The following is a 26,147-nucleotide window of genomic DNA, read 5'->3' as shown; positions in this document are numbered from 1 at the left end:
AGGGATGGTCTAGACAGTATTTGGTCCTGCCATGAGGGCAGGGGACTGGAATCGATGACCTCTCGAGGTCCCTTCCAGTCCTAGAGTCTATGAGTCTATGAGTCTATAAGTGGTGTTACTCTAATTATATGAATGAAGGACTCTGAAACTGTTTTATGACAAGTATCAGAGGGGTAGCCGTTCTAGTCTGGATCTGTAAAAGCAGCAAAGAATCCTGTGGCACCTTATAGACTAACAGACGTTTTGGAGCATGAGCTTTCGTGGGTGAATACATGCATCTGAGGAAGTGGGTATTCACCCACGAAAGCTCATGCTCCAAAACGTCTGTTAGTCTATAAGGTGCCACAGGATTCTTTGCTGTTTTATGACAGAGGGTCTCACCATCAGTTAAGTAGCACTTGCTAGACAGAGGACATGGGTTCCAAAACCTAGTGTGGGGAGACAGGTTAGAGATAGGTATGTGTACTTGATGGTATGGGTCCTTTTTAAGGGCCTAGGATACCCATTACATCTCCTCTCTCTCTTTCTCCCCTTTCCCTCTCTGCTGTTGAATAGTAGATCTATTAGGAATCTAACTGGAGGCTGTTAAGCTGAATTCACTTTGGGCCAATGGTTCACTAGCAGTGCGGCTTCCCTACTATAAGCAGAAATCACTAAAAAAGCTAAAATTATTGAACTGAGATCACTGAGTGCTGTGTTGACTAGTGGGGGAGCCTGAAGCTCTATTGCTAAGTGGCTGGCAGAACGGAGCAGTTTGCAGGATGCTTGGAGAACAGTGAGTGGTGTGGAGCTGAGCAGTTTGCGGGGACAGTTGGAGTGGTTCATGCGATGGCTGGCAGAGTGGAGCAGTTTGTGGGATGGTTGGAGCGGCCCATGGAATGGCAAGCGGAGTGGAGCAGAGCAGTTTGCGAGGTGGCTGGAGGAGCGGAGCAGCTGGTGGAGTGGAGCCATTCCTGGCTGCAGCAGAACTCCACGGAGAGGCAGGGCAGTCGCCCTTGGCCCATGTAAAGTGCCCCTTAACCTCCTGTGTGTCTCGCCCATTTACACCCAGGCTGAGGAGAGGAGAGGTAAAACTGCTGATAAATTTTTGAACTCTGGGATTGCACTGGCCATGGTCAGAGACTTTGGGGTTGTTGGACATTGGGGTGATTTGGACTTATGACCCTGAGGGGAAAAGGAAACTGCTATGACTTACTTGGAGGTGGGGCTTTTGGCTCATGGTTTGTGTGAATCCTGTTTGTGGTGTTTCCCCAATGTGATGCCACATTGTCTCCCTCCTTTATTAAAAGGATTTTGCTACACTCAGACTCCGTGCTTGCGAGAGGGGAATTATTGCCTCCTAGAGGCGCCCGGGGGGTGTGGTATGTGAGTGTCCCAGGTCACTGGGTGGGGGCTCGAGCCAGTTATGCATTGTGTTATTGAAATGGAACCCCTGGATACTGAACCCGGCCCTTGTTGGTGCCAACTCAGAGGGGCAGAAGGGTTACACAGAAGTGTGGCCACAGTCGCCCGAGGGGCTGTCAGAGCTAACTTGGGTGTTTCCTCAAGCTGCAAATCACCGCTCCAGCATAGAAGAACTGTATAGCCAGATAAACATCACATCCCTCGCCGAAATAGAGATCCCGGTTAACTTCTAAGGGCAGACCAGGCCTGAGGAGAGGTCTGTCTCCACTGCAGCTGGGCTTCTCAGCACAGATAGACACTAACTTTGCTCAATCTAGCATGCTGAAAAGCATTAAAGAATCAATGTTGGGGCACCGGCGATGGCTTCAGCCTTCGTTAGCCTCCCAAGTCCAACTCTGCCCAACTCCCTGGATCCAAGCTCAGATGGCTGGAGCGTGAGCTCCGTCACCCCTCCTGGTCTGTGCCACATTGTTCATACTGCTATTTCTAGCACAGTAGCTCGAGCACTAATGTGAGTCCATCTGCCCAAGCTGGAGTCGCACCACCAAGCTGCAGTGCGGATGGGACCCGAGATGCTTACGGAGGGCCACATGCCAGGGAACCCTTTTGAAGAGGTGAAGTGAGCACTTGTGAAATCCCAAACACCGCCAGCAAATTTGGGCTAGGGTTTATCTCTGGTCATCAGGCTCATGCATTTGGTGATACACAGGTGACAAGCTGCAGATGTACGGTTCTGATTCTCCACTCCCCTGAAAGCGCTGAGAGATCTGAACTTTGCTACATGCTTAGATCATTGCATTATTTACTTTCACTTTCCATGTTACTCAGAGCTCAGAGATGCCGAGAGATGAAGGAAGGGAGGGACATGGAGAAACACGCTGGGATTATTTTGCTCCTTTGAGTTCATTGAGGAGGTCGGAGGGTCTAGTGCACTTCGGGTAAAAGGTAAGAGACTCTTCTCTGGACTGGCTTTCATTTGGTGGTGCTGCTGCCACTGCTGCCTTTTGCTTCCAGGCACAATCAACATTTAAAATGGCAGCTGCAAAATGACCATTAAAATGGCGGCTGAGCAATGAATGGCAATCGTAGAATCGTAAGGTTGGAAGGGACCTCGAGAGGTCATCTAGTCCAGTCCCCTGCACTCAAGGCAGAACTAAGTATTATCTGGACCATCCCTGACAGGTGTTTGTCCAACCTGCTGTTAAAAATTTCCAATGAGGGAGACTTGCTGGGGTAATTTGTTCCAGTGTTTAAGTACTCTGGCAGTGAGAAAGTTTTTCCTAATTTCTAGCTGAAATTTCCGTTGCTCCAATTTAAGCCCATTGCTTCTTGTCCAGCCTTCACTGGTTAAAGAGAACAATCTATCACCCTCCTCTTTATAACAACCTTTTTCATACTTGAAAACTTACATTATGTTGCCCCTCAGCCTTCTCTTCTCCAGACTAAACAAACCCAGTTTTTTCAATCTTCCCTCATGTCACGGAGTGTGGGGGAGTCCGGCCCTGCACCCCTCTTCCTGGGACCCACAGTGACTCTCGGCCAGCCAGTAAAACAGAAGGTTTATTGGACAACAGGAACACAGGTTACAGCAGAGCTTGCAGGCACAGTCAGGACCCCTCCATCGAGTCCTTCTGGGCTTTCAGGGTGCTTGGATCCTAGCTAGGATCCCCTGAATTCCACCCACACAGCCCCAAGCCCAAACTCCAACTGCTTCCCTCCTGCCACTCCCTTCCTTTGTCCCCTTCCCGGGCAAAGGTGTTGACCTTTCCCCTCCCTTACCTAGCTCAGGTTACAGCCCTGGCATCGTCCATCCCCTAAAGTCCTCCCCTGCTCTCCCACTCCCCACACAGACAGTCCCTACTGCATCACACCTCATACCTCATGTTTTCCAGACCTTTCATCATTTTTGTTGTTCTCCTCTCGGACTTTCTCTAGTTTGTCCACATCTTTCCTGAAATGTGGAACCCAGAACAGGGCACAATACTCCAGCTGAGGCTGAATCAACAGGGAGTAGAGCAGAATGCACAACAACAGAATGCTTTTGTTAAAGCGTCCTATAGAATATAATACAGAATTATATTCCTGCTCATGATGTTTATAGGGTGGTTTAAAAAAACCTGCAGAAATGATCTGGGGATGCGATTTCACTTATGCTGAAATCCTATTGCTCTGTTGTAGTAGTGTCCAAGGAACTGAAAGCAGGAGCAAATGTATTTTTTCACTGATGTTAAGGTCCCTTTTCGCTGCCAAAGTTTTAAAGGGCCTTAGTGTAAATGAGAACCAGGCACTGAGTTACTATTCGATTCTAGAGTTTTTAGTGTAATTTCTGTAGAGTCCCCTTAAGGGTTAGGTGGAAACTGGCATAATCACATTAAGTCCAATGGCGCTATGGCTGATTGACACCAGCTGGGGAACTGACCCCATTAGGGTTGCCAACAGTCCTGTATTACAAGGGACGTCCCTTATTTAAGTAGAAAATGGCCTGTCCCATACTCAATCAGTGAGAGATGCTTTTTATCCTGGATTTCAGCAGCAGGGGGCCAGTATTCCTGGATGCGTCTTTCCTACCCCCACCCCCACCCGACCCTGCTCCTTCAGTGCTGCGCTGGGAAAGCAGACGGGGCCAGGCTCAAGGGCCAGGTTTGGGAGGGGAGTGGAAAGATCCCCTGTGAGTCCTGGTCCCTGCTGGTCAGGGCCCCCGACTGACTCCAGCCTTAGAGCGCGGCTCCGTCTGCTTTCCCTGTGCTGGCTCTGTGTGGCAGGGTGAGTGGAGAGGTCCCTGGGGCTGCACTGAAGGCGAGGGTCAGGAACAGGCTGTCTGGCATGCGGGAGCAGTCTCCGTGGAAGAAGAGGCTGTGGGGGTGTTGCTGTATGTGAGGGGATGGCGGGGGCTGTTGCTCTCATGGGGGTTGGGTAGGAGAGGGGCTGGGGCATGTTGCTGTCTGGGGCCAGGTTGGGAGAGGGCCTGGGGCTGTGATGAGTCACAGGGATGAGCTCGCCCAGTGCTCTGGGGCTGGGGCTGTTCACACACATGGGCCTGGATGATCAATATCCCTTTTCTCAGGCCCCATCACCATCCCCATCCCAACCCCGCCTGTTCCCCCTGCCCCACCACGAGGCTGCAGTCAGGAATCAGGCTTTCGCGTACTATTTGCCTCCTGTGACCAGTGCTGGCCCACACCTCTCACCCCCTTGGCCGTGTGTCCCCAGGGGAGATGGCAGCAGCCTCCGTTCTGACCCCCAAACAGCCCCCCCAATTCCTATCCTGGTGTAAAGGGGTTCCTCCTGATTCTCATTCACACTGAGTCCCCTTTACAACTCTCTGCTCACTGCACGACCCCGGTGAAGGGGCCAGGACGTGACTGAGACTCAGGCCCAGTTAAGCTGCTTTCAGCGGAGTGACTCCCGGTTTGCGCTGGGGTGAGTGGGGCTGCAGGGATCCCGGGGCTGCAGGGCCAGTGTGAGTGTTGTTCCCAGGGGCTGGTGTCTGGAATGCAGCTAATCGGAGCATTTTGTCTCCTTCTCTTGCAGATGCAAGATGGTCAGAGGCAGGGTGGGAATGAGCCCTGGCTGGTCACTGCATTTGATGGTTCTGTGGACTCTCTATGGTAGGTACTTCCTGTTTCTGCTTCACTCTCCTGCTTCTTTTGTGCCATCTGGAGTCATTTTAATTGTCCATTTCCCTAATGAATTTAGCACTAGGGAAGGTGCCTCCCCTGATGCTGCAGGGAGAATTCCCACCCATTCCCAGCCTGCCCCACATATCACTTGGTGATGTACTTCTTCCCTCTATCCTGTAGGCACCCGGTGCAGAGAAAACCTGAGATCAGTCTCTGTGGCCCACTCAATCCTCTCGCTGCTGAAACTGCTACATTAACACAGTTAAAAAAATTATTCAGCTCATTGCCAGGACCCGATTCCCAGTTACACCAAGGGCTGACACAGAGGTTTATACTGCTTCAGCTAGCTCTGTGTGAAATTGCTCCGTGAAAGCAGTAGAATCCTATCATGTGGACACAGTTATAGAAACACAGAACTGGACAGGTCCTCATGTCCAGTCCCTGCTATTGCAGGTTTGTCATAAAATCCCATTTGTAAATTTATCAAATTCCATCTTCAGACTAGTTAGGTTGTTTACACTCACTACACCTTATACCAGTGTAACTGTGCTTTATACTGGTATTGGTATTCCTGTAGGCTTGGTCTACACTACCAGGTTTGGTTGACATAAGCCACTTTGCATTGACCTGGTTGTGCATATGTCGACATAGTGTGGTTAACGCAGTGCAAGTGTAGATAGTGCGTGATCTATGTCAACCCTAACAGTTCTCCAGCAGTTGTCCCACAATGCAGGCTCCCAGTGCCCGTGCCCAAGCACACTGCCACATGAAAGTGCTGCCACGGGAGCGTTCCCGTGGCAGTGCTTTGTACTTCCCAGTGTAGACTTAGCCTAAATGATAGAAAGTAATTGCAGATTTTTCTACAATTGTTGTATTCAAGAAGTGTAACAAAGTTACTAATACCCAGGGCTGGATTAACCTTTTGTAGGCCCAGCCCCACACATATTTCTGGGCCTCCATGGGGGCAATGGAGCATAGGGCAGGGAGGTCAGTCCCCAGAGCGAGGGGCCAGCCAGAGGCAATGGGGCAGGGCAGGGGTGATCCCGCTCCGCCCAGCCCAGTGCAGGGCACTATTTACAAACCGACTGTCGCCAGACGCTGAGTGGCCTGCCCGGCCCTGTGCTGCCAGCATGCCCCTTGCCCTCGGGGGTGGGCCCATGCCGCACCACACAGCCCACCCTCCCTCGCGTGCCCAACACCAGAACAGCCCTCCAATTCCCTGGGTCTACTATGCCCAGCGCCTCCCCAGACCCTGCCACAAATGCACAGCACCCTGCACAACACAACTGCCCAGTACCCCATGCAGAACCCCGACTCCCTAGTGCCCCAAACACAGATCTTCCCCACTCCCTCGCAACCCAGCACCTCCCAGAGACCCAATTCCCCATGCCCTGCCTCCTGGCCCCACTCACCGGCCCTGCTGGGATATGACTGTGTTGGCCGGGCTGAGCCGGCAGCACAGCCAGGACTGGTCCCGGGGCAGGGAATTGCTCTGGCCCCTCGAGAGTGCCGCGATCAGCCACGCCAGGGCCTGCTCTGCCCGGGCTCCCTCAGGACCCATTTGCCTGGAGGTGCCCAGCCAAGCCTCCCTCACTGTCGCCCCTCCCACACTCACACACCTGGCTGAGACTGGCCAGGCTTCTGAACCAGTCCCAGGCAGCTCAGCTTCGGGGAGAGAGGTGGGGCCCACAGGTGATGGGAAGCAGAGACTGCCCGGAGCCAGAGGTGCCCTGGGGTCCGGCCAGGGGACAGAGAGAAGCCAGCGGGTGGGGCCAGGGGGTGGAGAGGAGCCCTCGGCTGGTGAGCAGGCTGAGAGGAGCAAGTGGTGGGCGAGGTGGGAGGTAGGGAGCCAGTGGGCTGGCGGGGTCTCAGGGCACAGTGCAGGCAGAGCAGGCCGGGGCCCCTTCTGTGCATGGGCCCAGCTCCATGGCGCCACTGGTGCTATTGTAAACCCATCACTGCTAATACCTTTCTTTGAGAAAAGAACTGATTTTTTTAGACAAAGGAAATGCAGTAGATCTAATCTACCTGAATGTCAGGAAGGCATTTGATACAGTTCCACATGAGGAATTATTAGTTATGTTGGAGAAGATTGGGATTAATGGAGAGAACTGAAGGGTGGATAAGGAACTGGTTGAAGGCGAGACTACAACAAGTCCTGTTGAAAGGGAACTGTTAGGCTGGAGGGAGGTTACTAGTGGAGTTCTTCAGGGATCTGTCTTGGGACCATGAGACCTTGTTTAACATTTTTATTACTGACCTTGGCACAGAAAGTGGGAGTGTGCTCATAAAATTTGCAGATGACACAAAATGGGGAGGTATTGCCAATACTGAGGCGGACTGGGGGACCATACAAGAAGATCTGGATGACCTTGTAAACTGCAATAATAGAAATGGGATGATATTGTGACTTCTATATTGGGGGGGGGCGACTTCAGTCAGGCCAGTGGGGCTGTGCAGGCAGCATGGGAGTGAGGGGCACCGGAATTCTGTGCCTTCACAGGGGCATGATTTCAGATGTGGGGGGTCAACTTAAACCATGATTCCAGGGGTCACTTAGGCAAGTGAAAACTCTAGTGTTTTTGCAGATAACTTAGAAATATCTGACAGGAGCACTGTATCTAATTTCTATGTTAAAAAAATTAAATATTAGTCCCAATCAGCTCTAATACTAATATGTTCTGACATCTTGTGACAAGTCACTAACTGGACATTGGTTAGGTTTAAAATTGTAATGTATATTCTTACTCAGATACTCTTACTGAAGTCAGAAGGGAGCATTGTGATGATCTAGTCTGACCTCCTGCACAACGCAATCCACAGAATCTCACCCACCCACTCCTGTATCAGACCCCTAACCTCTGGCTGAGTTACTGAAGTCCTCAAATCATGGTTTAAAGATTTTGAGTTACAGAGAATCCACCATTTACACTAGTTTAAACCTGCAAGTGACCCTGTGCCCCATGCTGCAGAGGAAGGCTATCCCCCCCGCCTCCACACCAAGGTCTCTGCCAATCTGACTTTGAGGAAAATCCCTTCCTGACTCCAAATATGGCGATCAATTAGACCCTGAGTATGTGGGCAAGTTCCACCAGCCTGACACAGTGGGAAGGAATTCTCTGTCATAACTCAGAGCCCTCCCCACCTAGTGTCCCGTCTCCAGCCGTTGGGGATTTTTGCTACAGGCAGTCACCGGTGGGCCACACGCCATGGTAGGCAGTCCTGTCGTACCATCCCAGCCATAACCTTATCATGCTCAGTCATGAAGCCAGTTAGGCTTTTTGCCCCCACTGTTCCCCTTGGGAGGTTGCTCCAGAACTTCACTCCTCTGATGGTTAGAAATCTTCAACTAATTTCAAGCCTAAACTTGTTGATGACCAATTTATATGTATTTGTTTTGAGGTCCACATTGATGCTTAATTTAAATAACTCCTCTCCCTCCCTGGTATTTATCCCTCTGATGTATTTATAGAGAACAATCCAAGTAGGGTTACTCTTCTGTGTGTGTGTGTGTGGGGTGATTCTGTAATTCTATTAATGTGCTGCTTATGTCACGCGTGTGTTCATACAGAGCTCTACTCCTTCCTTCTGCAAGTCCCCTCCCAATGGAGCTACCCTTCAGGACCTCAGTTTCCCAGGGCTGGGTTCCTCCAGCCCTAGAACTAGATGAACACACACACACACACACACACGTCTTAGCGGACCAGGTCAATCAGCAGTCTCCAGCTGATCCCCTCATATGTCCCTGTACCCAACAGGCTGGGTTAAGCAGCACGTTCAAGCTAGTACCCTTATGCACCCCGGTCTCGATAGGCTGGGTTAAGCAGCACTTTCAGCTGCCCCCCCCTTATGTGCCCCAAGTTTAACACATCCCTATCCCACTTTCACGTTACAGTTATACTGGCAGTAACCAGTATAACTGTAACGTGAGCAAAGCCCACAGTATTTTTGGGTGCTGCAGGGATCTCTAGCTTAGGTAAAAGAAGCATTACTGCAGAGTGAATGAGGGAAGCTGAAAACACCAAAGAGTAAAGTTCAGAGGGAGAGGGAGAGAAGCAAACAGCTGAACCGTAAAAGTTATTTATTGAATACTATGATAACTACACAAGGAGGCTAAACCAACATAACAGTCATATGATTAAAGGTTAATACCTGAAGGAGAAAAGAAAAGAGGGAGGGAGGGGTATCACCCACCCCATGAGGCTTGAACTGGTCGGAGTTCCTAGGTGATGATGGGAACTCAGGGTCCTGATTGCTGGAGACAGGCAGAGCCCCCAGCATGATCAGTCAGGAGATGGAGTCCCAGTAGAACTGCTGCAGAGTTTTCAGTCTATGGCCTTGGCTACACTGGAGAGTTACAGCGCTGGTGGTGGCTTTACAGCACTGTAACTCACTCCCCGTCCACACTGGCAAGGCACATATAGCGCTGTAGCTCCCTGGCTATAGCGCTGCTTGTACTCCACCTCCCTGAGAGGAATAAAGAGAATAGCGCTGCTGCTGCTGCTGCTGCTGTGCTGGGGCGCCAGTGTAAACAGGGAATAATCTTACTACCCTGTAACTGACCTCCGGAAGCTTCCTATAATGCTTTTAAGTAAAGATTACTCTCTTTGTTTTGTTGTGAACTCGGGGCTCCCGAAGCTGCTTATCAAAAAAAACAAACACAGCTCCTGTTTGTTCGAGCAGAGGTAGGGAGCTCCCTTTGGAAAGCCCACAGCTAGTGTTTGCTTGGGGAAGGAAGGGGCTTGAGGAGAGAAGCAGCACGGCGGGTGGGGGGAAATCTGTTTCAGAGCGGCTGCTTATATGGTCTGTGAGGCAAAAAACAAAGAGGGCTATTTGCTTTCAGTGAATGAGAGAGGGGTCGGGGAAGGGGTTGGAACTTGCAAGGCAGCTGCTGACAGAGTGTCAGCTCCAAAAATCAACTCTCTCTGTCTCCCCCATGCTCCGTGTCACACTCCACCCTCCCCCTTTGAAAAGCACGTTGCAGCCACTTGAATGCTCGGATAGCTGCGCATAATGCACCACTCCCAATGCCGCTGCAGATGCTGCAAATGAGGCCAGGACACTGCGCTGGTAGCTGTCAGTGTGGACAGACTGCAGCGCTTTCCCTACTCAGCTGTACAAAGACAGATTAACTCCCAGCGCTGTACAGCTGCAAGTGTAGCCATGCCCTATGCCTCAGAACACTGACTTGGGCATGGGTAGGAGTTTTTGTAGAGAAGATATAATGGTTCAAGGGAGAACACTCGATTTGTTTATGGGTAAACTGATGACTAAAGGGTTTTATTTAGGCTAGACAATAGGAGCTGATCACTCTTGGCTATGAGAGGTTTTCCTTCCAGGGAGCTCACAATGCAATTAGGCTGCTTCATTATTTTGGATACCAATCAAAGATTTATTACTAGAATTGGTCTGATCACTGCTGAGCTGGGTGTGGGCAGGCATAGGTTCATTAACATCTGGAGCAGAGATCCCCCATGATGCAGTGCTTCCCTGCTTCGCTGGTCCCATAGTTCTGTGTGGTTCTCTGTTCTTCATTCTTTATGCTAATCCCCGTCCCATCTTCCATGCAGATGAGGCTAGGGGAGTTATCGGCTCTCCATTCTGTATGCTAATAGAGATGTCTTAATCTTGTCACCCTTGGCAGGAAGGGTCTAGGTGTGTCTCCCAACACCCTTCACTGCTCTCTCCAAGACTTTTCTTGATAGGTTTTGGTTCAAACAGAGATTGCGGGGGGGGGTGTCTTTCATGAGTCAGATAACCTAAATACTGTGCCCTGGTTCCCCAAAAACACAGAGTTGACTGGTATCACCCTGCTGTTCTGCTTGGGAGGTTGCTCCAAAACTTCACTCCTCTGATGGTTAGAAACCTTTAACTAATTTGAAGCCTAAACTTGTTGATGGCCAATTTATATGTATTTGTTCTGAGGTCCACACTGATGCTTAATTTAAATAACTTCTCTCTCTCCCTGGTATTTATCCCTCTGATGAATTTATAGAGAGCAATCTGATCTCCCCCTCGGCCTTCTATTGGTTAGACTAAACAATCTTTGAGTCTCTTCTCATGACAGGTTTTCCATTCCTCAGATCATCCTAGTAGCCTTTCTCTGTACCTGTTCCAGTTTGAATTCATCCTTCTTAAACATGGGAGACCAGAACTGCACACACTATTCCAGATGAGGTCTCCCCAGTGCCTTGTTTAATGGTACTAACACTTCCCTGTCTCTACTGGAAATACCTCCCCTGATGCATCCTAGGACTTTATCGTTAGCCCTTTTCATGGCCGCATCACAATGATGGCTCATAGTCATCCTGTGATCAACCAATATACCCAGCTCTACGGCAGTGGAAAAAACTCTTCTATTGCTGTAGTTTGCGTCTATAGTATGGGATTATAGCAACATAGGGTGACCAGACGTCCCCATAAAATCGGGATTGTCCCAATATTTAACCCTTTGTCCCACATCCTGACTGATGTATGACTAATTGGCCCGATAATCAGGTAAGCAGGTGAGCAGGAGGGGTGAATAGGTGAGTGGGGGGCAGGGGTGAAGAGGTGAGCGGCAGGGTGGGGTGAGCCAGCGGCTGGCCGGCTGGCAGAGGGGGGTGAATACAAGAGCAGCGAGCCACCAGCTGGCGCGGGGGGGGGGGGTTGTGAAGATGCGAGCCGTGAGCCAGTGGCAGGCAGGGGTGGGGGTGAAGACGTGAGCAATGAGCCGGTGGTGGTGGTGGGGGAGATGAGGTAGGGAGGTGAGCAGCAGGTGGGAGAGGATGGGTGAGAAGGTGAGCGACGAGCCAGCAGGGGTTAATCTTGGGGTGGACATGGTGGTTTCTGGCAGGGGAGGGGGTGAGAAGAGGCAAGCGGTGGGTGGGGAACTGAGGAGGGATGCAGGAAGCCAGCAGCAGACCAGTGGGTGAGAAGGGGTGCAGTGATGGGGCCGAGCAGGGAGGGGGCAGGACCTGGAGCAGAGTGGGGGCAGAGCCTGGGAGGAGTGGGGTGGACTGTGGGCAGGGCTGATGGCACCCCAATGTGTCCTGATATTTTACTGTTGGTGTGATCTGGTCACCCTATAGCAGCATAACTACAACACCATATCCATGTCACTATAGCTCCTGCAGTGTAGACACAGCCTAGACTGGCAAAGTGCTGCTAGAGTAAACATGGCCTGGGTTTCTACTGGGGGTTATAGTGCTTTAAATAGACCAGTAGACTCATAGACTCATAGACTCTAGGACTGGAAGGGACCTCGAGAGGTCATCGACTCCAGTCCCCTGCCCTCATGGCAGGACCAAATACTGTCTAACCATCCCTAAAAGACATTTATCTAACCTACTCTTAAATATCTCCAGAGATGGAGTTTTCACAACTTCCCTAGGCAATCTATTGCAGTGTTTAACTACCCTGACAGTTAGGAACTTTTTCCTAATGTCCAACCTAAATCTCCCTTGCTGCAGTTTAAGCCCATTTCTTCTTGTTCTATCATTGGAGGCTAAGGTGAACAAGTTTTCTCCCTCCTCCTGATGACACCCTTTTAGATACCTGAAAACTGCTATCATGTCCCCTCTCAGTCTTCTCTTTTTCAAACTAAACAAACCCAATTCTTTCAGCCTTCCTTCATAGGTCATGTTCTCAAGACCTTTAATCATTCATTGCCTTAATCCCTTAATCATTGGCCAACCTGGAACAACGCTTCCTCAGCTCTCGTCCACTCACACCCCTTCTCTATCTACGCTACATTGATGACATCTTCATCATCTGGACCCATGGGAAGGAGACTCTGGAAAAATTCCACCATGATTTCAACAGCTTCCACCCCACCATCAACCTCAGCCTGGACCAATCTACACGGGAGGTCCACTTTCTTGACACCACGGTGCAAATAAGTGATGGTCACATTAACACCACCCTATATCGAAAACCCACCGACCGCTATGCCTACCTTCATGCCTCCAGCTTCCATCCCGGGCACATCACATGATCCATTGTCTACAGCCAAGCACTGAGGTACAACCGCATCTGCTCTAACCCCTCAGACAGAGACCAACACCTACAAAATCTCCACCAAGCATTCTCAAAACTACAATACCCGCATGAGGAAATAAGGAAACAGATCAACAGAGCCAGACGTGTACCCAGAAGCCTCCTACTGCAAGACAAACCCAAGAGAGAAACCAACAGGATTCCACTGGCCATCACATACAGCCCCCAGCTAAAACCCCTCCAACGCATCATCAAGGATCTACAACCCATCCTGGACAATGATCCCACACTTTCACAGGCCTTGGGTGGCAGGCCAATCCTTGCCCACAGACAACCTGCCAACCTGAAACATATTCTCACCAGTAACTGCACACCGCACCATAATAACTCTAGCTCAGGAACCAATCCATGCAACAAACCTCGATGCCAACTCTGCCCACATATCTACACCAGCGACACCATCACAGGACCTAACCAGATCAGCCACACCATCACTGGTTCATTCACCTGCACATCCACCAATGTAATATACGCCATCATATGCCAGCAATGCCCTTCTGCTATGTACATCGGCCAAACTGGACAGTCTCTACAGAAAAGGATAAATGGACACAAATCAGACATTAGGAATGGCAATATACAAAAACCTGTAGGAGAGCACTTCAACCTCCCTGGCCACACTATAGCAGACCTTAAGGTGGCCATCCTGCAGCAAAAAAACTTCAGGACCAGACTTCAAAGAGAAACTGCTGAGCTTCAGTTCATCTGCAAATTTGACACCATCAGCTCAGGATTGAACAAAGACTGTGAATGGCTTGCCAGTTACAGAACCAGTTTCTCCTCTCTTGGTTTTCACACCTCAACTGCTAGAACAGGGCCTCATCCTCCCTGATTGAACTGACCTCGTTATCTCTAGCTTGCTTGCTAGCACACATATATATACCTGCTCCTGGATATTTCCATTACATGCATCTGAGGAAGTGGGTATTCACCCACGAAAGCTCATGCTCCAAAACGTCTGTTAGTCTATAAGGTGCCAGAGGATTCTTTGCTGCTTTTACAGATCCAGACTAACATGGCTACCCTCTGATACTTAATCATTCTTGTTGCTCTTCTCTGGACCTTCTCCAATTTCTCCACATCTTTCTTGAAATGCGGTGCCCAGAACTGGACACAATACTCCAGTTGAGGCCTAACCCAGGCTCTGCCCCCACTCTGCTCCAGGTCCTGCCCCCACCCTGCTTGGCCCCACCACTGCACCCCTTCTCACCCACTGGTCTGCTGCTGGCTTCCTGCATCCCTCCTCAGTTCCCCACCCACCGCTTGCCTCCTCTAACCCCCTCCCCTGCCAGAAACCACCATGTCCACCCCAAGATTAACCCCTGCTGGCTCGTCGCTCACCTCCTCACCCATCCTCTCCACTGAGAAGGATAAACTTGCCAGTGGAGACAAGGCCATTATCAGTTACCAGGACAGTGAGCTGAGGTGCAACTCACTCAGCTGTTTTAGTAGAGGAATGTTACGTGATGGTTTTGTTATTAATTCATAGATTCCCAGCCCAGAAGAGTCCACTGAGATCATCTAGTCTTACCTCCAGGCCAGAGAACTTCCCCCAAACAACATTTAGAGGAGATATGTTAGAAAAAACGTCCCATCTTGATTAATAAATTGTTGGTAATGGAAACTCCACCCTGAGTCTTGGTAAATTGTTCCAATGGTCAGTTACTCTCACTGTTAAAAATTTACATCTTATTTCCAGTCTGAATTTTTCTAGCCTCAGTTTCTAGCCATTGGATCTTGTTAGACCTTTCTGTGCTTGACTGAAGAGCCCGTTATCAAATATTTGTTCCTCATCTAGGTACTTAGATTGTGATCAAGCCACTCCATAACTTTGTTTTTGTTCAGCTAAAAGCTGGAGCTCCTGGAGTCTCTCACTCTTGGGCAGGTTTTCTAACCCTTTAAGCATTCTCGGAGCAGTTCTCTGATTCCTCTCCAATTTATCAACGTCCTTCTTGAATTGTGGGTCCCAGAACTGGATTCAGGATTCCAGCAGCCCTTGCACCTGGACAAAACCCAGAAGAAAAATAACCTCTCTGCTCCTACTCTAGATTCCCCTGTTGATACATCTCAGGATCTCCTTAGTCCTTTTGGCCATAGCCTTGCACAGGGAGCTCATGTTTAGAATGATCATATTTCAACAATCAAAAAAGAGGATGGGGGAGCCCCGCCCTAGCCCCACTCCCACCTCGCCCCCATCCACTCCCCCTGCTCCTTGTCCCCTGACTGCTCCCTCCTGGGACACCTGCCCCTAACTGCCCCCCTAGGACGCTACCCCCTACCTGTCCCCTGACTGCTCTGATCCAAATCCCCGCCCCCTGACAGACCCCTGGGACTCCGAGGCCCCATCCAACCGCTCCCCGTCTCCCACAGACACCCCCCTCTGAACCTCCGCCCCATCCACTCCCCCCACTCCCTGTCCCCTAACAGGCCCCCCAGAACTCTCGACCCATCCAACCCTCCCCAGCTCCCTGTCCCCTGACTAACCTCTCCAGAACCCCCCTGCCCCTTCTCCAACCCCCTGGCCCCCTTAGCGTGCCGCTCAGAACAACGTGTTGGGCTCCGCGTGGAGTGCTGCACTCCCCAGCAGAGTGCACAGCCCGGTCCCTGGCCCGCAGAGTGCTGCAAAGCGGGGAGCTGAGCAGCTGGCTGGGGATCTGAGAATGTGGGGCTGGGGGAGCGGGGAGAGAATGGGAGAGGAGCTCTAGAGCTGCTGGGCAACTGCAGGGGAGAGGAGGGGGAAGCGGAGGAGGGGCTCTAGCTGCTGGAGGGAGCCCCATGCGAGTGACTCGATGCAGCCGGCTGTGCTGTCAGCCCTGCCACGCTCTGCGTGGTGGGAGGGGGAAATCTGGACATTTACAAATTCCCCCCGACACTATTTTTAACTCAAAAAGCCGGACACGTCCGGGGGAATCTGGATGAATGGAAACTCTACTCATGTTCAGCTAATTACCTATTATGACCCCCAAATCTCTTTTAAGAGGCAGCGAAGAATCCTGTGGCACCTTATAGACTAACAGACGTATTGGAGCATGAGCTGTCATGGGTGAATACCCACTTCGTCAGCTGCATGTGTGTCTTAAAGGTGCCACAGGACTCTTTGTTGCTTTTTACAGATCCAGAGTAACACCGCTACCCCTCTAAATCTTTTTTAGTTACTGCTTCCCAGGAGAGAATCCCCCATCCTGTAAGTAGGGCCTGCATTAAATAGTAACTCTGCACTGGCTGTGTGTCTCTAGGAATGGGGTGCATCTTTTATGGATGTGCATGTCCTCCAGTGTCAGGTTTTTCAGCTAGTCAATGCAATGGGGCAGGAGTGGAAATGTGGATACAAGTTGAAAGGTTCTGTGGTGAATGGGGGAGGGAGGCACCATTTTCTGGATGTTCCAGCCATTCAGTTAGCAAGAATCTTTGTCAGTGGTTAATTCTTTAGGCCTAACTTTTAAATTGCCTTGGCTGTAAGGGTTAAAACCTTAGATAGTGAGTCCTAGAGAGTCCCAGGTTCCAGGAATACTTAGGGAAGCAGGAGGTGAGTTGGCAGGAGACCAGGAGAGCCAATGAAAACAAAGCATGGGATTTTGAATTGGAAGCAGCAGCCCTCTCTTTTCCTGTGTTTGGGAGGCAGAGCTGCTGAAAGGGCATGAAATAAGACCAAAGACCAGGCATGGGGAATCCAGCGAAATCCATGCCTAAGAAAGGATTAAATCTTGAATTACAGATATGTGAGTAGAACAGGGAATGTTTAGTTAGACATGATCAGGTTTATTTCTTTATTTTGGGTTTGTTGGATTCTCTGTGCTGAGCACATGTAACCAGGACCACCAAGAGTGGGTTCGGGCCCCGGTGAAAAATTTTTTTTCGGGCCCCCCAACAAGGGCAGACTGGTTAAATGGGGCTGACGAGGGGGTGGGGGCGGGAGCCGGGCCCTGGCCCCCTTCCAGACTGCTGGGCCCTGGTAATTTGCAGCGGCTTCCCCCCACTCTCGTCAGCCCTGCGTGTAACTTCCCCCTTGTTCTGTAACTTTTCAAGCTGAATCCCAGGGAAGCAACACTCTGTGTTTTTTAAACCTTCTTCTTTAGTTGTTCTATAACACCTGGCAAGCAAGCAATGTTTTGCCAGACCTGTTTTCTTTTTGCTTAATAAAAATCATTCTTTTGAGAACATGACCTGATTCCTGTGTCCTAGAAGGTGGAGGTTCTGTGTGCAGGTGTCTAAGACTGCACAGCCAGCTATGAAGAAGAATTAAGAAATTAAAGTTCCTTTTTCAGCTCATAGCAGCAGCTGGATTTTTTTTTTCAGGTTCTCTCCAGCGGGAGGCTTAAAAGAGCTTGGGGGCACCTCACAGGAAGGAATTTCCAAATGCGCCTTCCTTAGTTCTCAAAGAGGTTTTTGCATTTGGGTAGTGGCAGCAATACCCATCCAAGGCCAGGGAGTCTGTAACCTTGGTGCTTTAATGAAAGCCTTTAGTCAGTGGCAAGTACTTTTAAGGTCTTTTGCGGGCCCCCACCTTCTGCACTCAAAATTTCAGAGTGGAGAAACAGCCTTGATAGGCTCTCACACTGATGTTTGCTTCTTTTTAAGGGATCACCGGAGCTCAGTCATCTGTCACAGCTCAGTGTGCAGAAGATGTCATCTTGGGATGCAACTTCCTCCATATACATGAGATAAAACTCCATCGATTGAACATCACCTGGAAGATGCAAAATGCTGAGGGGGTGGATCTCCTGGTTCACAGCTACTATGGGCAGAGGGACCTGTGGCGGGGACAGGACAAGGCTTACCAGGGCCGGACACAGCTGTATCCAGAGAGATTTGCCACGGGAAATGCCTCCCTGAAACTCAGGAATGTCCGCATCCAAGATGAGGGATCCTACATCTGCAGTGTCACTTCTGAGCTGGGTGAATGGTCTGAGACAACACTCCTCACAGTGCTGAGTACGACTCCTCTTCCTGTGCATTTTTCGGGCATCTGTTGTGCTTCCATTCTCCTCTGTAGATGAATACCATCAAAGCTCCATATCCACTGTGGTTACAGGGCTGCACAAATGGCTGTATAATTCTCCTCTTTGCAAAGCCACAGTGTAAATCCCTGTCAGTGCTGCAGAAAGCAAACAAACTGCCACACTCTTCTGTAACTGCATCTTGTTTGCCCACTTCTCTAGCCATAATAAGCTGCAACTGCAGAGTGGCTCCTTTGAACACCACACTGTAGATGGCTCTGTCTTTAAGATGCTATTTAGCCTTATGCATGAATCAGCCCCCCAAAAGCATGCAATTTAAAAATAAAAGGGAAGTTCTGGGTTCTTTTCCTTTTCTTTCTAATTTCAGAGTATTTAGGTTGCACTCGCTTCACTTTTCAAACTTTTTTCTGCAGCTCTAATAGCTAGAAACGTACTGATTTTTTTTTAATGAAAACTGAGTTTCTTGTGTAAACATGATTCCAGGAGCTGGGACCTTCAGAAAAATATCAAACTTTGCAAAACTCATGATAAAAATTGCAAGACTTTCCAACACTGAGATCTTCATAGTATTATTATCCCTCTCCTTTATTGTGTGCTTTGATCAGCAGCAAAATAGTTAACAATGTTGGCACATAGTCAACAGCCCTTGAGGTAAACAGAAATAGTTCCCACTTCTGAGAGATATTGTTCCATGCTAGGGACTAGATCAGGGGTTGGCAACCTTTCAGAAGTGCTGTGCCAAGTCTTCATTTATTCCCTCTAATTTAAGGTTTCACGTGCCAGTCATACATTTGAACGTTTTTAGAAGGTCTCTTTCTCTAAGTCTAAAATGTAGAACTAAACTATTGTTGTATGTAAAGTAAATAAGGTTTTAAAAATGTTTAAGAAGCTTCATTTAAAATTAAATTAAAATGCAGAATCCCTCAGACCAGTGGCCAGGACCTGGGCAGTGTGAGTGCCACTGAAAATCAGCTCGCATGCTGCCTTTGGCATATGTGTCATAGGATGCCTACCCCTGGGCTAGATGGTAGATGCCAGGGAAAAGTTACCAAACCTGCCTATTTTGGCCCCAGCCAATGGATGTCATTTCCATGTATATGTTGGTAGTAGTTTTTTGCAAAACTCAAATTGAGCTGGGATGAATAAATCTTCTTTCTATTTAAGGTTCTACAACAAAGTTGCCCATCATAACTCAGTCTGGTGAGGACATCACCCTGAACTGCTCCTTTGAACCTGGTTCAAACCTCCAACTATTGACCATCATGTGGCAGAAGAAAGAAGCCAAGGGACCAGATCTCCTGGTTCATAGTTACTACAATGGGATGGACCAACTGGAGATACAAGATGAGGCTTACAGGGACCGGACCCAGCTGGATCATGATGCATTCTCAAAGGGAAATGCATCTCTGAGACTGAGAGGCATTCGCTTGGCTGATCAGGGAATCTACACTTGCCATGTCAAACCTCAACTGGGGAGGTTTACTACACAGATGCAAGTTATTGTGGAGGGTATGTTTCCTCACAGATGGTGTAGTACCAGCCTGTGTTGGGTAGTAGGGACAATTTGAATGAGTTATACCCACTGGTAGGATCTATATAAAGTGTTGGTTTCCACAGAGAAATGGTCTCATTTCAAAATCAGAAGTGTTCACAAAGCCATTTGTTTTTTTCCCGAAAACTTCTGTCCCCTTCCCCCAAAGTTTTTTACTGGAAATTTTTGATGAAAAATTTAGCTTTTTTGTTCTTTATTGTGGCTTGGGTTTTTTTCACTTGATGGTTGCTGCAAGGAATGGTTACCTGATGTGCTGTGTGCTTGTTTATTTCTCTTTGGGGTTTTTTTTTGCATTGCCAATTTTGATTGGCCAGTTCAGTCCAGAGCTGTTGGGTCTACTTTTTCCCCAAGACTCTTCTGTTTTAGGTGCCTTCTTATGAGCCTCCCGCAAACTCCAGAGAGTTTGACTGCAGAATAAAACTGTAGTATGCAGTGGTGGTGTAGCTGTGTCAGTTCTAGGATATTAGACAGACCAGGTGGTGAGGGAATATCTTTTATTGGGGCATCTTCTGTTGGTGAGAGAGACAAGCTTCTGAGTTTATACAGAGGCCAGCCCTGAAGAAAAGCTTTGTGTCAGCTTGAAAACTCGTCTCACTCACCAACAGAAGTTGCTCCAATAAAAGATATTCCCTCACCCCTTTGGTCTCTCTAATAAAATTGTAATGATTTAATTAAGAGTTGAAAGCAACAAAAATGTTAAGTTTAGAAAACATGACCTATGGGAAAAGGTTGAAAGAATTGGACATGTTTAGAGAAGGCTGATAGGGGACATGATAACTTTTATATATATGAAGCCTTATTATAAACAAGATGGGATCAATTGTTTTCCTTGTCCACTGGAGGTAGGACAAGCAATGGGCTTAATCTGCAGCAAGGGAGATTTAGATTAGATTTTAGGGAAAAAACTCTCAACTCTCAGGAGAGTTAAGTTATGGAATTGGCTTCCAGGGAAAATGCAGAATCCCCATCCTTGGAGAGTTTTAAAAACAGGTTGGACAAACGCCTGTCAGGGGTGGTCTAGGTTTACTTGGTCCTGCCTCAGCATAGGGGGGAATGGACGAGATGACCTCATAGACTCATAGACTTTAATGTCAGAAGGGACCATTATGATCATCTAGTCTGACCTCCTGCACAACACAGGCCACAGAATCTCACCCACCCACTCCTGTAACAATCCCTAACCTATGTCTGAGTTACTGAAGTCCACAAATCGTGGTTTAAAGACCTCAAGGTGCAGAGAATCCTCCAGCAAGTGACCCATGCCCCACGCTGCAGAGGAAGGTGAAAAACCTCCAGGGCCTCTGCCAATCTACCTGGGAGGAAAAATTTCTTCCTGATCCCAAATATGGTGATCAGTTGAACCCTGAACATGTGGGCAAGACTCACCAGCCAGCACCCAGGAAGGAATTCTCTGTAGTAACTCAGATCCCATCCCATCAGACCATTGGGCATATTTACCTGCTAATAATCAAAGATCAATTAATTGCCAAAATTAGGCTATTCCATCATACCATCCCCTCCATAAACTCCTCAAGCTTAGTCTTAAAGCCAGATATGTCTTTTACCCCCACTACTCCTCTTGGAAGGCTGTTCCAGAACTTCTAGTGGTTAGAAACCTTCCTCTAATTTCAAGTCTAAACTTCCTGATGTCCAGTTTATACCCATTTGTTCTTGTGTCCACATTGGTACTGAGCTTAAATAATTCCTCTCCCTCCCTGATATGTATGCCTCTGATATATTTATAAAGAGCAATCATATCTCCCCTCAACCTTCTTTTGGCTAGGCTAAACAAGCCAAGTTCTTTGAATCTCCTTTCATAAGATAGGTTTTCCATTCCTCAGATCATCCTTCTTGGAGTCCCTTCCAGCCCCAAATTTCTATGGTTCCACAAGATAATGAGTAGAATAGAAACAGCTTGAGAACATCTGATCATCCTTTGTCATAGCAGAAGGACAAGGGGAGATTCAGTGAAATGGAAAGACAGAACTTTTAACATCAAATGAAAGGCAGGAGATTTTCCTTGCACAAACAAGAATTAGCTTGTGAGACTCACTGGGTGGGAGGATCCTAGAGGTAACTGAGAGGGAAGTTGTGCAGTAGGAGAAAGGTGTCATGGACCCTGAAACTGGGGCAGAAGCACACAATTGTCATGGAGACGTGCCCCCAGCAGTTCCCCAGGACCTGCATGGATCTCAAGGGGGTTTTAAGGCAGAACACTTCATTCAATAGATTCCTAGATTCCAAGGCCAGAAGGGACCACTGTCATCATTTGGTCTGACCACCTTTGTAACACAGGCCAGAGAATTCCACCCAGGATTAGGCATGGAAGAGAGGCTTGTTCAACCTTTCCTTGACAGAATAATTTTGACACTTTTCCATTCTCCCTCATCCTCTTATTTTTATTGTTCAGTGGGAAGGATGATTTGAACCTGGGCAAGTAACCTGACCTATGACTTGTCTCAGCTAGAAGCAGCCTAAGGCCCCTAGGGAGTTCTCCTTTCTGTACTCACAGGATTTCTCTGCTTGTTTATCTTTTACAGAGTCTCCAAGTGTCCTGTCACCGTGGATCTGGCTCTGTTTGTTAGTTATTCCATTATTATTCTTTATCATCCGGATAAAGAGTTGTTCTTTCCTGCTGCTGAAATGGCAATTGTCTAAACCGTTACCCAAAACTGAGCCCAGCAAAGAGACACTACTGAAAGAGATGTATGAAAAGAAGCTAGAGGAGCTCAGAGAGAATGTATGCCAGAGTCCATCTGCAGACTCCCCCAAGGTAAGGATCCAGACATTTTGGCTTAGATTCTCATTCATGCTTGGGGACATTTATACCACTTTTGCAGAGTGAAGGAGCTTGGGTGCCAAATGCACTTTTAAGCCAGCAAAGCAGTGTAAAAAAAGTCTCAGCATGGCTGAGAATCAGGATCTCATACCTTGAAGACCAAGGGCTTGTCTATATTTAGAATTCACACTGGTATAAGTTATACGGGCTTAGTTATATTTATATATCTGTTTCAATTGAATGCATTCATCCTGTTGCATTTCCATCTGTGCATGTTGCAACATGTATCCATTCCACACAGCAACCTGCTGCATCCATATAAATATGGTGCATTGTGATTATGTCTACACTACAGTCAGAGGTGTGACTGCATCATGTATAGGCATACCTGAGCTAGCTTTGATCTACATAGCGTGAATAATGATAGCCATGTAGCTGCAGCTCGGGCTGTACAAGCCAGCTCAGGTATGTCTGCACTTACTTCAGTCACACCTCTTATTGCAATGTAGACATACCCTGCGGGCAGGATTTCAGGATCTCCTGCATTGCCTGGCCAGTGTCATTCAGAGAGGTTACCAAACAGATCAGTTCTTTATGGAGCAGTACAGTGGGGAACATCAGTGGGATAACCTATAAGTAGGAGTCCATGTTGCCCCTACATCAGTTTAACTCCTCTGATGTAGAGTTGAAGTGGCAATGAAAGAGGAATGACTACACCAATTTGATTCAGGGACATACTGACTGGAGACAGATGCATGTGGATACATGCAGGGCCATTCCTAGCTATTCTGGGGCCCTATGCAGCCCCCTGTTGGAGTACAGGCCTCTGCGGGAGGGAGCCAGGGGGCTGGCCATGGGCCTCCATGGGGGAGAGAGGGCAGGGCTGGCTTGGGGAGCAGGAGGGAACCGACCCCCAACACTCACCAGCTGAGCGGCTGGGGCCAGGTCACTGCACTCCTGCTGCTGGTGAGTGCAGCCCTGGTGCTGCTGCAGTCCTTAGGGAAGTGGGGGCAGGAGCAAGAAGAGGCAGGGCAGGGGCAGAGCAAGGGTGGGGGCCCTGGGGAAAAGCCAGAGCAGGGGCTGGTGCCCCAAATTTCCTGTTGCCCTATGCATCTGCGTACTTTGCGTATTGGTAAGGACAGCCCTGTGTACATGCTAGCTTCCTAGACTGGAGTGCAGACCAGGCTTAACTGGCTTCCAGGGAGCTACTCTGGGTTCAGAGCTACATGTCCTGCACAGGGCTGGGCAGTGAGATGGTTAATCTCTTTGGCCTGAGATACTGTCTGAACTGTCAAGCATGACCTCCAAGTGAAGGTAATACTACCCATGGCAAAAAACCTCAATTTTGACATACTGTCTAATACTGGAAAACTTGGTCTCCTAAAAACTGATGCCATATTTGGTCACAAAGTGATCAGTTTCTGTTATAATGGTTAGGTACAGCAAGGAACTAGGGATTAATTGTTCTTCCTAAAAGGGGGATATTTCAGCCCCCACCCCCACCCCCCGCTGGGGAAATGATGATTTACTATAATTTCATATCACTAATCCTAGCAAACACTAATTGACAAGAGATTGAGATCACTTTATCAGTCAAACCAGTCCTGTATTCCTTGCATATCCCAAACTCTTGTTGTCCTAAGTGCATGCGTGGGGACAAAAAAACCAACAAACTTGAAGGAAGCATTTAAACTAGACTTAAATATATATTTTAAAGTCTCCATGTGAAGACAACCCGAGGAATTACAGACCAGTCAGCTTAATTTCAGTACCCAGAAAGATAATGGAGCAAATAATTAAGCAATCAATCAATCAGCAAACACCTAGAAGACAATAAGGTGATAAGTAACAGCCAACATGGATTTGTCAAGAACAAATCTTGTCAAACCAACCTGATAGCTTTGTTTGACAGGGTAACAAGCCTTATGGGTAGGGAGGAGGGGGAAGTGATGTACGTGGTATGTCTTGACTTTAGTAAGGCTTCTGATACTGTCTCGCATGACCTTCTCATAATCAAACTAGGGAAATACAAACTAGAGGGAGCTACTATAAAGTGAGCACATAACTGGTTGAAAAACCATTCCCAGAGAGTAGTTATTAGTGGTTCATAGTCATACTGGAAGGGCACAATGAGTGGGGTCCCGCAGGAATTAGTTCTGGGTCCGGTTCTGTTCAATATCTTCATCAACGATTTAGATCATGGCATAGAGAGGACACTTATAAAGTTTGCAGATGATACCAACCTGAGAGGGGTTGCAAGTGCTTTGGAGGATAGGATTAAAATTCAAACTGATCTGGACAAGAAATGGTCTGAGGTAAATAGGATGAAATTCAATATGGACAAATGCCAAGTGCTCCACTTAGGAAGGAACAATCAGTTGCACACACACAGAATGGGCAATGACTGCTTACAAAGGAGCACTGCAGAAAGGGATCTGGGGTCAGAGTGGATCACAAGCTAAATATGAGTCAACAGTGTAACGCTGTTGCAAAAAAAGGGAACATCATTCTGGGCTGTATCAGCAGGAGTGTTGTAAGCAAGACACGAGAAGTGATTCTTCTCTACTCCACGCTGATTAGGCCTCATCTGGAGTTTTGTGTCCAGTTCTGGGTGCCGCATTGCAGGAAAGATGGGGACAAATTGGAGAAAGTCCAGAGAAGAGCAACAAAAATGACGAAAGGTCTAGAAAACATGACCTAGGAGGGAAGATTGAAAGAACTGGGTTTGGGGGGGAGCTGAGGGCTCCGTGTGTTGCCCTGGCTTCCAGGCACTGCCCCCTAGCAGCTCCCATTGGCCGGGAACAGGGAACCACGACCAATGGGAGCTTCAGGGGAGGTACTCAGAGGAGTGGCAAGCAGGACGTGGAACGCTCTGCCCCCCCCCCCCCTCCAGGGGCCGCGAAGACATGGTTCCAGCCGCTCTGCGGAGCGGCGCAGGGCCAGGGCAGGGCAGGCAGACAGGCAGCCTGCCCTGTCCCCGGTGTGCGCCGCTGCCACCTCGGAGCTGCTCTAGGTAAGCGGCTCTGCGCCAGAGCCCAAAGCCCTCCCTGCCCTGAGCCTCCTGCCTGCACCCCAATCCCCATTCCTGAGCCCCCTGCTGCATCCCACATACCATCTGCACCCCAACCTTCTGCCATGAGCCTCCTGCCGCACTCCTCCTGCACCCCCTCCCACACCCTGCACTCCCTCCTGCACCCCAATCCCCTGCCCTGAGCCTCCTGCCTGCACCTCAACCCCCTACTGCACCCCAACTCCCTACCCTGAGCCCCCTGCTGCACCCCAACGCCCTGACCTAAGCTCTCTGCCTGAACCCCAACCCACTTCTGCACCCCAACCCACTGCCCTGAGCCCCCTGACACATCTCACACCCCTCCTGCACCCCAACTCCCTGTGCTGAGCCCCCTGCTGCACCCCACACCTCAACCCCCTGCCCTGAGCCCCCTGTTGCATCCCACACCCCTTCTGCACCCCAGCCCCCTCTCCCAACCACCTGCTGTACCCTAACTCCTTGCCCTGAGCCCCCTGCCTGAACCCCAACCCTGTGCCACACCCCACACTCCCTCCTGCACCCCGCACCCAAACTCCCTGCCCTAAGCCCCTGCTGCACCCTGACCCACTGCCACACCCCAACTCCCTGCCCTGAGCCCCCTGCCACACCCTGCACCTCAACTGCCTGCCCTGAGCCCCCGCCACACCCCTCCTGCCCCCTCTGGGGGAAGAGAGGAGGCGGATTTGGGGTGGGGACTTCGGGGACAGAGTTGGAATGGGAGCAGGGAAAGGGTGGGAAGAGGCGGGAT

The 26,147-nt window shown here is 49.2% G+C and overlaps 1 pseudogene; it reads right to left on the bottom strand.

Moving 5' to 3' along the window:
- The window catches only part of LOC127038019 (interferon-inducible GTPase 5-like), a 57,784-nt pseudogene extending 33,149 nt beyond the window's left edge, over positions 1 to 24,635 (bottom strand).
- Positions 24,636 to 26,147: the final 1,512 nt, after the last annotated feature.

Source organism: Gopherus flavomarginatus, chromosome 20, assembly GCF_025201925.1.
Source record: "Gopherus flavomarginatus isolate rGopFla2 chromosome 20, rGopFla2.mat.asm, whole genome shotgun sequence".
NCBI classification, from domain to species: domain Eukaryota; kingdom Metazoa; phylum Chordata; order Testudines; family Testudinidae; genus Gopherus; species Gopherus flavomarginatus.
This window is presented reverse-complemented; position numbering and strand designations above follow the sequence as displayed.